Genomic DNA, 12,736 nt, shown 5'->3' on the forward strand with positions numbered 1-12,736 from the left:
AATTGTTTTTTTTTTCAAACTTTCACCAATTGATGCGCCACAGTCGATATCCTATTCCTCATAGAGTATGGTAATCTTGGGTTAAGTCAAGGGCACCAAATTTCGGCACAAACCATCAAAATTGGTTGCAGACAACCCCATGCTCCAAGCCTATAGCACCGAACACCACGAAGCCTTCACCATTCGATGCACCATAGTCGATATACTATCATTGCCGGAAATGGAATTCGAGTCCGGTCAAAGGTTGTCCAAAATAGCTAAAATCACCAAATATACCGCAGAATCACTAAATCTGTACCTTTGACCTAAAACCTTTTGACCTGACTCAAGATCACCATGTTCTGGAAAGAATGAGATATCGACTATGGCGAATCGATTGGTGAAGGTTGGTTGGTGATCGGTGCCAAAGGCTCTGAGCAAGTGGCTGCCTCCAGTCAATTTCGGCTGTTTTCGTTTTTAGTGACCTATGACCTGACTCAAGGTCACTTTGTTTTTCAAGACCACCAAGGCCACACGTCCCTTGACTTTCCACATTTAAATCGTTGTCCGCAAGAGCAACGTTCATGTGAAAATTAGGTGATTACATCCAAACCCAATGTGCCTAATATTGACTCATTTGTGCTGGTTTTGCACTGTAAATGTAGGGCTTTTGCGGACTAAACAATGTTCCCGCCCGGGATCGAACCGGGGGCCTTCCGCGTGTTATGCAGATGTGATCACCACGAGACCAAAAAAAAAAAAAACAGTTGATGCGTTATAATGAGCCGACTAGTCACGAGACAGGACACAACCGGCTGACCTCGATATGACCAGCTCTTCGGGACGTGTCCGCCGCAAGTGAAGGCAGACCGGTTGGTCAGCTGTGGCGTCCCGACTTTGCACATCATCTTTGAGTACCACCGGGACTGCAGCTCAAGTGGAAGAGCGCTCTCTTAGCATGTGGGAAATACAGGGATCGAAAACTCGTAGCTCCAACTCGTAAATTTTTCATCCTCGCTCCCCACCCCGACAGAGACGTCGAGGTGGGGTAAGGGAATGAGAGATAAAGGGGAAGCACAGCAGGCACAAAGGTGTATTCATCCTACCATTTATTGCATACATACTCGGTGTTAGCTTTCAGAACAATTCAGGCGTTGCAGTCAATATTTAAAAATATAAGCAATATATTTGCAAGTAGTTTCTGCCCTTTCGAATTGTTTACCTTTACGCCATGCAGGAGATCGACTTTTTGCGGTTGCTTTTTACCATGTCGCACGCCTGGCCTCTTGAACTTTTTCGCATTTGACTATGCCCCTCAAATTTCCGCCCTTCGATTGCTATCCCAGATCGCGTCAGCTGTTCATAGGGCAGACGGGTGATAGCGTTCTGAGCTTGTCTGTCTGTTAACTGACGTCATGTCCGTCTTACACAACAACCGTAGCGTTTCTACGACCTAAACTATGTTTCCACACGGGATCGAACCGGGGGCCTTCCGCGTGTTAGGCGGACGTGATAACCACTACACCACGGAAACATCTCACGCCTCATGATGTGCCGGATGGTCGTGAGACATGAGCCGACCGACTGACCTCGACTTGACCAGCTCTTTCGGAGCGGGTCAAACTCAAGTGAAGGCTGACCAGTCAGTCAGCCATGGCGTCCCAACTATTGACGTCATGTTGGAGTACTACCGGAGCTGTAGGCCAAGTGGTAGAGCGCTCGCTTCGCGTGTGATAGCTACGAGGGTCGATACCCGCAGCTCCAGAACGTAGGTTGTTGGGTTTATATGACAGGGATGTTTTACATTGGAAAATATGAAAGTAAGAGTGAGATAAGATAAAACGAACTGACTTATACCAATTGGTATACTTTCAGGCAGACAAGACTGCTCTAGACAACACCATGTCCCTTTTAAGTAAATATGCTCCTCGACAGCATCATCTGTTTACGTCACGTGCATGACGTAAATGTAATCTATTTTCGTCATCATACCTAGCACAGCGTGACTGAGACCCAATTAGCAGCCGTCATATCTGAAAATCATGTTCACGAACGCCAGAGATAAACGAATTGATAATTTTACTGTTTTTTCCTTTGATCAGTGGCTGTGGAATCACGGTATTTGAATGACGTTATTTTGACGCCATAAATACCAAGGTGACCTTGAAATACTCTTCTCCAAAATAGTCTTCCCATTTGCAAGGGCGTGTGGATCAGAAACTAGAGCGGTTAGATTTGAAGAAGGGATTGTGAAATTGCACACGGCACTGAATACTACACGGTGCTGCACGGTATACTACTACACGGTATATATGCTACTACACGGTTAATACGGTACACACACGGTACTGCACTGAATTGGTTGGAGGAACATTCCCCTGCAATGCTCATCAGCTTAAGATTACCATGCAGTGACTTCGCACTCGCCCGATCTTTTGCCATTGGACTTCATGTCGTGGGCTAGCCTGGAAGACAAAGTCCTTAAAGACAACGCAGCAAACCATCAAAAGCCAATGGCCGCATTCAAAATTGAGACGAGCTGAATTTCCACTGACCAGACAGACAGGCCAACCGACCATCTGCAGCAGGTTCAGCTGTTGCGCTTCCTGAACCGCCAGGAGACCACCTGGAGCAGCATTGGCAGTTGCAATTTGACGGATGGGGTATCTCTGACTACCATCAGAAGGAGAAATGCCCATCAGTCTGATCAGCCCAAGTACAAATTCCCACCAGCCCATAGGAATGTCCAAACAAACGTTCAGTACTCGCCTGACCTGTCGTCAATTGACTTCATGCGATCAGCAGGAATGCACATCAGCTTAAGATTAAGTATTGCCGGTCTAAGCCCTTCCTTCTCCCACCCCGGAAAGTGTATCTTGTGATGTTCCTGCATCTAAAGCTGAAATGCATCTATATATTTGTTGATGTTGTCGCCAGGTTTTCTCTGATACATGTCACGCTGTTCATGACAGCATATTGTACTAGGTGCAGAGATCACAGCGAGCGAGCGCGAGCGCCGAAAGTTGTTATAATATATAATTAGCGAACGCCGAAAGCAACTTGAACCCACCACGCCATGGGAGGGCGAATCGGAATGTAGGCGCTCAAAATTACTGGCCTGAGATGGGCAGATCAGATCCAGTATGCCACTAAATTGGATAATGTGAATTGGGACAAGGCGCCCTCCAAACAGCATCGTGGCTGCATGAAGGGCACCGTGTATCTGGAGTAAGCGTCTGCCCAGTTGGCCACGAGTTGTTTTTAACGTGTTGATGTCAGCCTACTGAACGTTTGGATTCCATTTGTATTTTTAGGGTGCAACTGATGCGTTTTATCATGCACCTGTATCTAGCATCTGACATCGATGTTCATCTTATTTGGCGTATTCCGTTTGGCGGGTTTCCAATGGGCACATGTAACAGCGCTATATCCCCATTTGGATTGATAGGATACCTCTCCAGTGGTGTGTGAAAACCAAAGGCTAGGATGTGGAGCTGCGGGATATCGATCCCCGTACCTCTCACATGCAAAGCGAGCATTCTACCGCTTGAGATATAACCCCGGGGGCGACACAAAATTATGTCAATAGTTGTAACGTCATGGCTGACTGACTGGCTGACCGACTGGTCAGCCTTCACTTGAGGTGGACCCACTTCCGAAGAGCTGGCCGTGTCAAGGTCAGTCGGTCAGCCCCTGCCTTCCGACCTGCCGGCTCATCAGGAGGCGCCCGCTGTTCACGTGGTGTAGTTGTCATCACTTACCACACATATTGAAGGGACTGTTGTCGTTTCTGGGGCGAGAGAGGTAACTGAAATAGCCACTTTGAAGATCATTTGGTGTAGTTCACAGCCCTCCGTTCTTCAGATCTAACCGCTCTAGTGTCTGATCTACAACCCGTGCAAATGGGAAGACTATTTTGGGGAAGAGTATTTCGAGGTCACCTTGGTATTGATGGCGTCAAAATAACGGCATTCAAATACTGCGATTCGACAGCCAATGCGGTGATCAAAGGCAAAAACAATACAATGATCAAGTCGTTCATCTCTGGCGTTCGTGAGCACGATTTTCGGATATGACGGCTACCAAATGGGTCTCAATCACGCTGTGCTAGGTATCATGACGTAAATAGATAATGATGTCGAGGAGCATATTTACTAAAAAGGGACATGGTGTTGTCTAAAGCAGCCTTTTCTATATAAAAGTATACCAACAGTTAAAAGTGAGCTTGTTTAATCTTATCTCATGCTTACCTTAATATTTTCTAATGTAAGCCATCCTCTGTCATGTAAACCCAAAAACTTCGTCAGGTTTCACTTGACGTGGACCCGCTCCCGGAGAGCTGGTCAAGTCGAGGTCAGTCGGTCGGCCCCTGTCTCCCAACCAGCCGGCTCATCATGAGCCGTCAGCTGTTTCCGTGGTGTAGTGGTTATCACATCCGCCTAACACGCGGAAGGCCCCCGGTTCGATCCCGGGCGGAAACATCGTTTAGGTTGAAGAAACGGTAAAGTTGTGTAATACAGATATAAGGTCAGTTAACAACAGATATGCTCAGGACGTTATCACCCGTCTGCCCCATGAACATTTGACGCGATCTAGGAAGCAATCGAAGAGCGGAAATTCTGGGGAAATAATCAAATGCGAAAAATTCAAGAGGCAAGACGTGCGATTTCATAAGAGTGAAACGCCAGAAGTCAATGTCCTGCATCACGTAAAGGTCAAAACCTCGAAGGGGCAGTAGCTACGTGCGAATATATTTCTTATGCTTTTAAATACTGACCGCAACACCTGAGTTGTTCTTGAAGCTAACACCGAGTATGTATGCAGTGAATGGCAGGATGAATTCATTTAGTTTCACATGAGACATGCTGCGGACAGCTACACCGCGCGTCGCATTAAATCTTACAAAAGTTCGTAGGGCACATTTCAGTGTTGCGTACGATAAAGGCGTCAAAATTAGACCTTTTTGCCCAAGTAGTTCAAAAATGTTGTTGCAACCCTCAAAGTTCCAATTTCCATCCCATTCACTTTTCAATTTCACGGTGTGGTGGGAAGTCTGAAGCGTCGCAAGTGTCCCTCTTCTACCAGCGAGCATAGGTTTTTAAGTATGAAACTCTTCTTATGACCCTACTTCCGTAATTTCTTAAAGATTTAGCCAGAATGTTTCAGACTGGATGAATTTTTCATATTGGTGCTCATACTAAGCATCGATTTTTGTCCTTGCTATGCTTTTTATGTTAAGCAGTGGTCGAGAAACCCCGCCAACGATCGTGCCATTTCAGGCCAACTTCATGGCTTGGTAGCAAAAGTGTAACGTACCGCAATGCGGGATACAGTCCGCCCTACAATCTGAATTCACCTGACCTATTATATATATATTATATATAATTCACCTGGTTTCACTTGTGGTGGACCCGCCCCCGAAGAACTGGACTTGTTGAGGTCAGCCGGTCGGCTCCTGTCTCCCGAACGGCCGGCTCATCAGGAGCAATCAGCTGTTTCCGTGGTGTAGTGGTTATCACATCACAATGTGGTAGTGGTCGTGGTGTAGTGGTTATCACAGGCCCTCGGTTCGATCCCGGGCGGAAACATCGTTTAGTTTGTAGAAACGCTATGGTTGTTATGTAAGGCCAACATGAAGACAGTTAACAATATACAGATTAGGTCCGGATGAGATCACCATTGCTTTATTTGTTTTGTGCTACACATTGCAATAAATTGGGCACGACTACTAATCAATGCAGAAATAGAACGTGTAATGCATTGACCTAGGAGTAGTGTCACAAGTGAGCATGTGAATAAAAGGAAACAACTTAGACTCACGGAAAAATGTTGAGAAACACCACTAGAAACAGCCAAAAAAGCGTGCAATAACGATGTTTACCACAGCAAACACGTCCAGCACTGCTACCGCCACCTCTCGGCAACTTAAAGAAAGAATGATTCCACCAATACGGCATGGCATCGTTCACGGCACGGGCTACACTGGACTGGTTGGAGGGACATTTCTCTGTAATGCCCATCAGCGTGAGGTCATCGTGCTACCTCCTACACGCCGGACCTTTCGCAAGTGGACTTGCATTGCGCTAGACCTTAAGGCAAAGTCCTCCTGGACGAGCCAGCGAACATGCAAGAGCCCATGGCCGCATTCAAACTTGAGATTAGCCGCATCTCCACCGGCCAGACAGACAGGACAACCGACCATCTGCAGGAGGTTCAGCTGTTGTGCTTCCTGAAACGCCAGGAGACCACCTGGAGCATATTTGGTAGTCGCTATTTGATGGACACGTTATCTCTGACTATGATCAGCAGGATAAATTTCTATCAGTCTAGTTAGTCCAGAAGTGGGAGTTCCAAGCAGCCCATATGAGTAGGTGATTAACTGAAATAGCCATCTAGATAAGACTCTTGTAATATCTGAGCTGCGCGCCCAAATTATCGATCTGAGCTAAACGCCCGCGAAAATGGGGAGACTAGGAAGGAGGAGAGTTGTTCAAGGTCACATTGGTATTATGTCGTCCTAACACGAGACTAAGACTTAGAGAAATTGTATTAACTAGAGCAGTCTTTTCGAACTCAAACTAAGTATTATCATTATTCTTCGGAGAAAAACAGTGGAATGAAGATATCGTTCGGTTGATATTTTGGCAACATGGCTTTATCGAAACAGTAGCAGAAGACTTCTGCTACTGTTTTGATAGAGGCATGTTGCCGCAATATCAACCCAACTATGTCTTCATTCTACTGTTTTTTTCCGAGGAATAAGGTTAATGCTACTGTCTTATCTATGTGAATAATGCTCCTCGCTAATGCACTGAATAACTTACGAAATAGCCATATTGTAGATCATTTGGTGTAGTTTACATCTCTCCTTCCTTAAAACCTGAACCACTCCAGTTTCTGAGCTACACTCCCGCGAGAATGGGTAGGCTAGTTTGGAGGAGAGTTTTTGGAGGTCACATGTCGGTGTGAACAGTCGACATATCACAAGGTCAGTGAACAGTCGACATATCAGCTTAGGATGTGGTCGCCCGGTTGCCCCATGAACAGTTGGCTCGATGTTGGCTAACGATCCTAAAGCGAAAATTCAAATGGCAAGGAGTGCGATAGCATGAAAGTCATATGCAAGACGGTAACGCCCCAATAACTTTACTGCCACAAAAATCGGAAGGGTAAAAGCCGTTTGCAAAAAGTCAAGGGAGCCAATAGTCATAGAAGACAAATGGACACGAGCGTAGCAGGCTGTGACTCAAAATGTAAATGTAAACTTCAACCGGGAATGTTGCTCCAGTGACGGAGCACTCGCTTAGCATGCAAGAAGTACGAAAACGGTAATCGATGCCCCGCATCTCCAGAACGGGAGTTGTGAGGACGACGTTATGGATGGAAGTCTTGCTAAATTCATCACTTGACATCTCTTGCAAAAACACATGGCCGAAAAGGGAGCCATGACGCTGTGACCAAGAATGATAGAGATGCATTACAATTACGTAAACTTGTGACGTTTACGCAAATTTGCACATACCCATAAACCAACAACAGCTAAGAATTTTCTCCACCCAAGCCCAAATTAAGAAAGCAATGATGTGCACCCATTGACTTCAAGGAATCATGTGCAAAGAGGCCACGGATGGCGGAGAGGGCTAAAACTGCCCGGAGGCGACATGGGCCAGTGCACACACACATGCCTCGTGTGAAAGAGGCAACGTATGCTTGGATAGGTGTACTTACAGGATCACAATTTGCATTTACAGGGGACGGCAGCCGTTAAAACTACTCACAAACATTTGTTATCCAAAGCACTGAAGTTTACGCTGTGGAGCTGCAGGGTATCGATCCCGTACCTCCCACATGCTAAGCGAGCGCCCTACCACTTGAGCTACAGCCCCGGTGGTTCTTAAATATGACGTCAATAGTTGGCACGCCGTGGCTAACCGATTGGTCAGGTTTCACTTGTGGTGGACCCGCCCTCGAAGAACTGGACATGTCGGGGTCAGTCGGTCTGCTCCTGTCTCCCGAACGGTCGGCTTATCAGGAGCAATCAGCTGTTTCCGTGGTGTAGCAGTTATCACATCCGCCCTACACGCGGAAGGCCCCCGGTTCGATCCCGGGCGGAAACATCGTTTAGTTTGTAGAAACGCTATGGTTGTTGTGTGAGGGCAACATGAAGACAGTTAACAATATACAAATTAGGGCAGGGTGAGGTCACCTTTGTTTTATTTATGTTTTGTGCTACATAATGCAAGAAATTGGACACGACTACTAATTAATACAGAAATGAAACGTGTAATTCATTGACTTAGGAGAAGTGTCATAAGTGAGCGTGCGAATAAAAGGAAACAGCTTAGACTCACGGAAAATATCGAAGAACACCACTAGAAACATCCGAAAACGCGTGCAATAACTATGTTTACCTCAGTAAACACGTCCAGCACTGCTACCGCCACCTCCCGGCAAGTTGAAGGAAGAATGGCTCTACCAATACGGTATGGCATCGTTCACGGCACGGGCTACACTGGACTGGTTGGAGGGACATTTCTCTGTAATGCCCATCACCGTAAGGTCATCGTGCTACTTCTTACACGCCTGACCTTTCGGCAGTGGACCTCATGCTGTATGCTAGACCTTGAGGACAATGTCCTCCTGGACAAACAAGCGAACATGCAAGAACCCATGGCCGCATTCGAACATGAGATGAGCCGCATCACCACCGACCAGATGGACAGGACAACCGACCATCTGAAGCATGTTCAGCTAATGCGTTTCCTGAGCCCAGGAGCACCACGTGTGAACGCCAGGACACCACGTGGAGCGTCTTTGGCAATCAATATTTGACAGATGGGGTATCTCAGACAACCACCAGCAGGAGATATGTCCACCATTCTAATCAGCTAAGAAGTAAGAATTCTCACCAGCCCATAGTAATGTCCAAACTAACGTTAAGTACTCCCCGATCTGTCGCGACTAGACTTCATTGCGATCACCAGGAATGCACTATCAGCTTAAGCTTAGCTATTGGGGTTCTATGCCTCCTCTTCATCCTGGAAAGTGTGTATTGTGACGCTCTTTCATCTAACGTCTAAATTCATGATTTATGTTCGGGCATGTCGACGCCAGGTTTTTTTCCTGATACATGTCTCGTTGAGGATGACAGCGTATTGTACATTTGTCTGCTTCTTGTCAAGGTTGTGACTCATTTTATTTTGCCCATGCGCGTTTGACTTTTATCCCGTTTGACTGCTTGCCAGTTGAATGTTTGTTCTTTGACAGTGACCCCTAACTTTCCACCATCTGATTATTGTCCTAGATCGCGCCAACTGCTTATGGGGTAGCCAGTTGATGACATGCTAACATAAGATAAGAGGGGGGGGGGGGGCTTAGAATCCCAATATTTAAGCTTAAGCTGATGTGCATTCCTGGTGATCGCATGAAGTCCAGTCGCGACAGGTCGGGCGAGTACTGAACGGTAGTTTGGACATAGCTATGGGCTGGTGGGAATTCTTACTTCTTGGCTGATCAGAATGATGAGCATATCTCCTGCTGATGGCTGTTGAGATACCCCATCTGTCAAAAATAGCGATTGCCGAAGACGCTTCACGTGGTCTCCTGGCAGTCAGGAAGCGCAACAGCTGAACCAGCTTCAGATAGTCGGTTGTCCTGTCTATATGGTCGGTGGTGCTGGCGGCTGATCTCAGATTTGGATGCGGCCATGGGCTCTTGAATGTTCGCCTTGTTTGCTCCAGGAGGACTTTGTCCTCAAGGTCTAGCATGCAGCATGAGGTCCACTGCCGAAAGGTCAGGCATGTAGGAAGTAGCACGATGACCTTCGGTGGATGGGCATTACAGAGAAATGTCCCTCCAACCAATCCAGTGTAGCCCGTGCCGTGAACGATGCATTACCGTATTGGTAGAGCCATTCTTCCTTCAAACTTGCTGAGAGGTGGCGGTAGCAGTGCTGGACGTGTTTGCTGAGGTAAACATCGTTATTGCACGCGTTTTTGGCCGTTTCTAGTGGTGTTCTTCAATATTTTTCCGTGAGTTTAAGTTGCTTCCTTTTATTCACATGCCTCACTTATGACACTCCTCCTAAGCCAATTGAATTACACGTTTCATTTCTGTATTAATTAGTAGTCGTGCCCAATTTCTTGCATTATGCAGCACAAAAGCGTAAATCAAACACCGGGTTTATCCTCATCCTGACCTAACTCTGTATATTGTTAAACCGTCCTTATGTTGGCCTTACACACAACCATAGCGTTCTCTACAAACTAAACGATGTTTCCGCCCGGGATCAAACCGGGGGCCTTCCGCGTGCTAAGGCGGCGGTGATGTGATAACCACTACACCACGGAAACAGCTTGATTGCCTCCTGATGAGCCGGCCGTTCAAGGAGACAGGAGTCGACCGGCACGACCTCGACATGTCCAGCTCTTCGGGGGCGGGTCCACTGCAGATGAAACCCGACCAATCGGTCAGCCATGGCGTCCCAGCCTATCACGTCATATTTGAGAACACCGGGGCTGTAGCTCAAGTGGGTTAGAGCGCTCGCTTAGCATGTGAGAGGTACGGGGATCGATACCCGCAGCTCCAAATCGTTAACTTTGGTGCTTTGGATAGCAAATGTTTGTGAGGTTGTAGTACCCTGCTAATGGCCTCGGATCGACCGGGATCTCGCCCCGTGTCGCCAGAATGATAGAGAAGACAATTGTGCGATTGGGACCTGAATCGCCATTCAGCAGCCCTTGACGCGAAACGGTAATGTACTCCTGGTGTTCTACTCAAGAGGCCCCTTGCCCGGAAGGAAGTAAGGGATCTCATTTTTGGTTGAGTAAATGGGGTTATCATTATTGTTGAATAGGGTGGGTCGAAATGAGTCTAAAAAAAAACGAGCAAGGTCATGCCATGTTTGTCTTAGAACGTTCATTTTTCAGAATGTACTTATTAAAACAATAACATCAAAAGGCTTGAACGCGCCCCGCCCGCAGCCTCAAGAGGAAGGACAAGGATGATCTTGGTTGTAACTTGCGTAAAACTGAAAAGTTTTGGCCACTGCAAATGCCACCCAGACGTCAGGCGGCCGTGTGTTAATCTGTCTTTTGGATAGATAAATAGCTGCAAAAACCAGGAAGAATAGAGGTTCTTTCTACACTCTTTCCAGTTTACCCTACCAGATTTCAGTCCCACTTCGCGGTGCTTTAAGAGCCAGATCCGTTTTTTTCATCAGTCTAAAAATTGCACACGTGAGGTATGCGCTCAGACTGTCTTTTAATTGTAAAATCTGGTGTGATGATGCGTTCAAGGATACTTTTTTCAGAAGCGTTGCCATTTTCGTCCACCCGCTGGCCACAATTTAGCATTAGCTTCTAGGCCAATGCTGCGCGGGCAACCACATCCCAAGCTGATGTCTGCTGTTCACTGCCTGCACGATTCCTTTGTACAACGACGGTAGCCTACCTAGCCTACCTATCTAGTGTCAAGGCTTGTGTTTGTAAGGTTTTCGAGTGTGCATGCTCAAAATTACATCACGTAACTGGTATTACTAGTCGATTCAAGTACTTCAAGTAAAAAAGTTCAGAAGCGTCATCAATTTCGTTCCCTGGTAGGCCACGGCTAAGAATTAGGTACTGGGCTAGCGCTCAGAAGATCACGGAGACTGCAACGCCAGGTGTCCAGGTTTAGTGGTTTTAGGTTTTGTTGCTAAGATCTGCGAGTGCGCATGTTAAAAAAACACGTTACACCAATTGCATCATTAATCGATTTTGGACTGAGTGGTGAACTTTTCGGACAAGCATGGCTTGGTCATGTTAGTACACATTATTGACACACTCGATCTGCAATCAAATTTTTATATTCAAATTTGGATCAAACATATCGACCTACGATCTATCTTTCGCGATGTCTTTAATGTGCGTAGAACCCAATAAAAATTCCGGCAAGGCTTCTGAATTCTATCAGTTTAGAAAGAGTCAACTAACCATTGTGGATTAAGAGCGCCGTTGATTTATCCGAGCCCGTCCCCCCCCCACACTTTTTTTAACGTTCCTACGCCTATGCGTTGCACTGGCCCCTGTTGCCTCTGACCAGCCTCTTGCCCATCTCCGCAACCCGTGGTCTCTTTGCACATGCTTCCATAAAGCCAAGGGTACACAATTTCCTAATTGGGGCTTGGGTGGGTAAATTGGTAGCTGTCGTTGGTTTTATGGGTACGTGCAAAGTTTGCGGAAATATGAAAAGCTTGCTGTAATGTATCTGCATCATTCTAGGTCACAGCGCTATGACACCCTTTTCGGCCATGTGGATTTGCAAGGACTTAACTTAACAGACGTGCATCCCTAATGGCATGTCCACAACTGCCGTTCTGGAGATGCGTGACATCGATTACCGTAGCTCTCACATGTTAAGCGAGCGCTGTACCACTGAAGCAACAGCCCCGGTGGCAGCTGCAGTTTGCAATATTTAAATATATATTTAAAAAATATATATATATAATATAATATATATATATAATATAATATATATATATAATATATATATAATGTAATAATAAATATACATATTTAATATTTCGACAACATGCCTCTATCGAAACATTAGCAGAAGTATTCTGCTACTGTTTCGATAAAGGCATGTTGCCGAAATATCAACCCAACTATATCTCCATTCCACTGGTTCTCTCCGAGAATAAGGCTAATACTATTATCTTATCTGGACGTCTATTTCAGTTAACCACCTATTAGTATGGGCTGCTTGGAATTCCTAC

At 46.2% G+C, this 12,736-nt stretch overlaps 2 non-coding genes across 2 annotated transcripts; both read left to right on the top strand.

Moving 5' to 3' along the window:
- The first annotated feature begins 4,387 nt into the window (after positions 1 to 4,387).
- Positions 4,388 to 4,460, top strand: TRNAV-AAC (transfer RNA valine (anticodon AAC)). Its single transcript has one exon. It is a non-coding gene; the product is annotated as a tRNA-Val (tRNA).
- Positions 4,461 to 8,023: 3,563 nt separating this feature from the next.
- On the top strand, positions 8,024 to 8,096 carry TRNAV-UAC (transfer RNA valine (anticodon UAC)). Its single transcript has one exon. It is a non-coding gene; the product is annotated as a tRNA-Val (tRNA).
- The last annotated feature ends 4,640 nt before the right edge of the window (positions 8,097 to 12,736 follow it).

This window comes from Pollicipes pollicipes, unplaced genomic scaffold (assembly GCF_011947565.3).
Source record: "Pollicipes pollicipes isolate AB1234 unplaced genomic scaffold, Ppol_2.1 Scaffold_3087;HRSCAF=3621_pilon_pilon_pilon, whole genome shotgun sequence".
Taxonomy (NCBI): domain Eukaryota; kingdom Metazoa; phylum Arthropoda; class Thecostraca; order Pollicipedomorpha; family Pollicipedidae; genus Pollicipes; species Pollicipes pollicipes.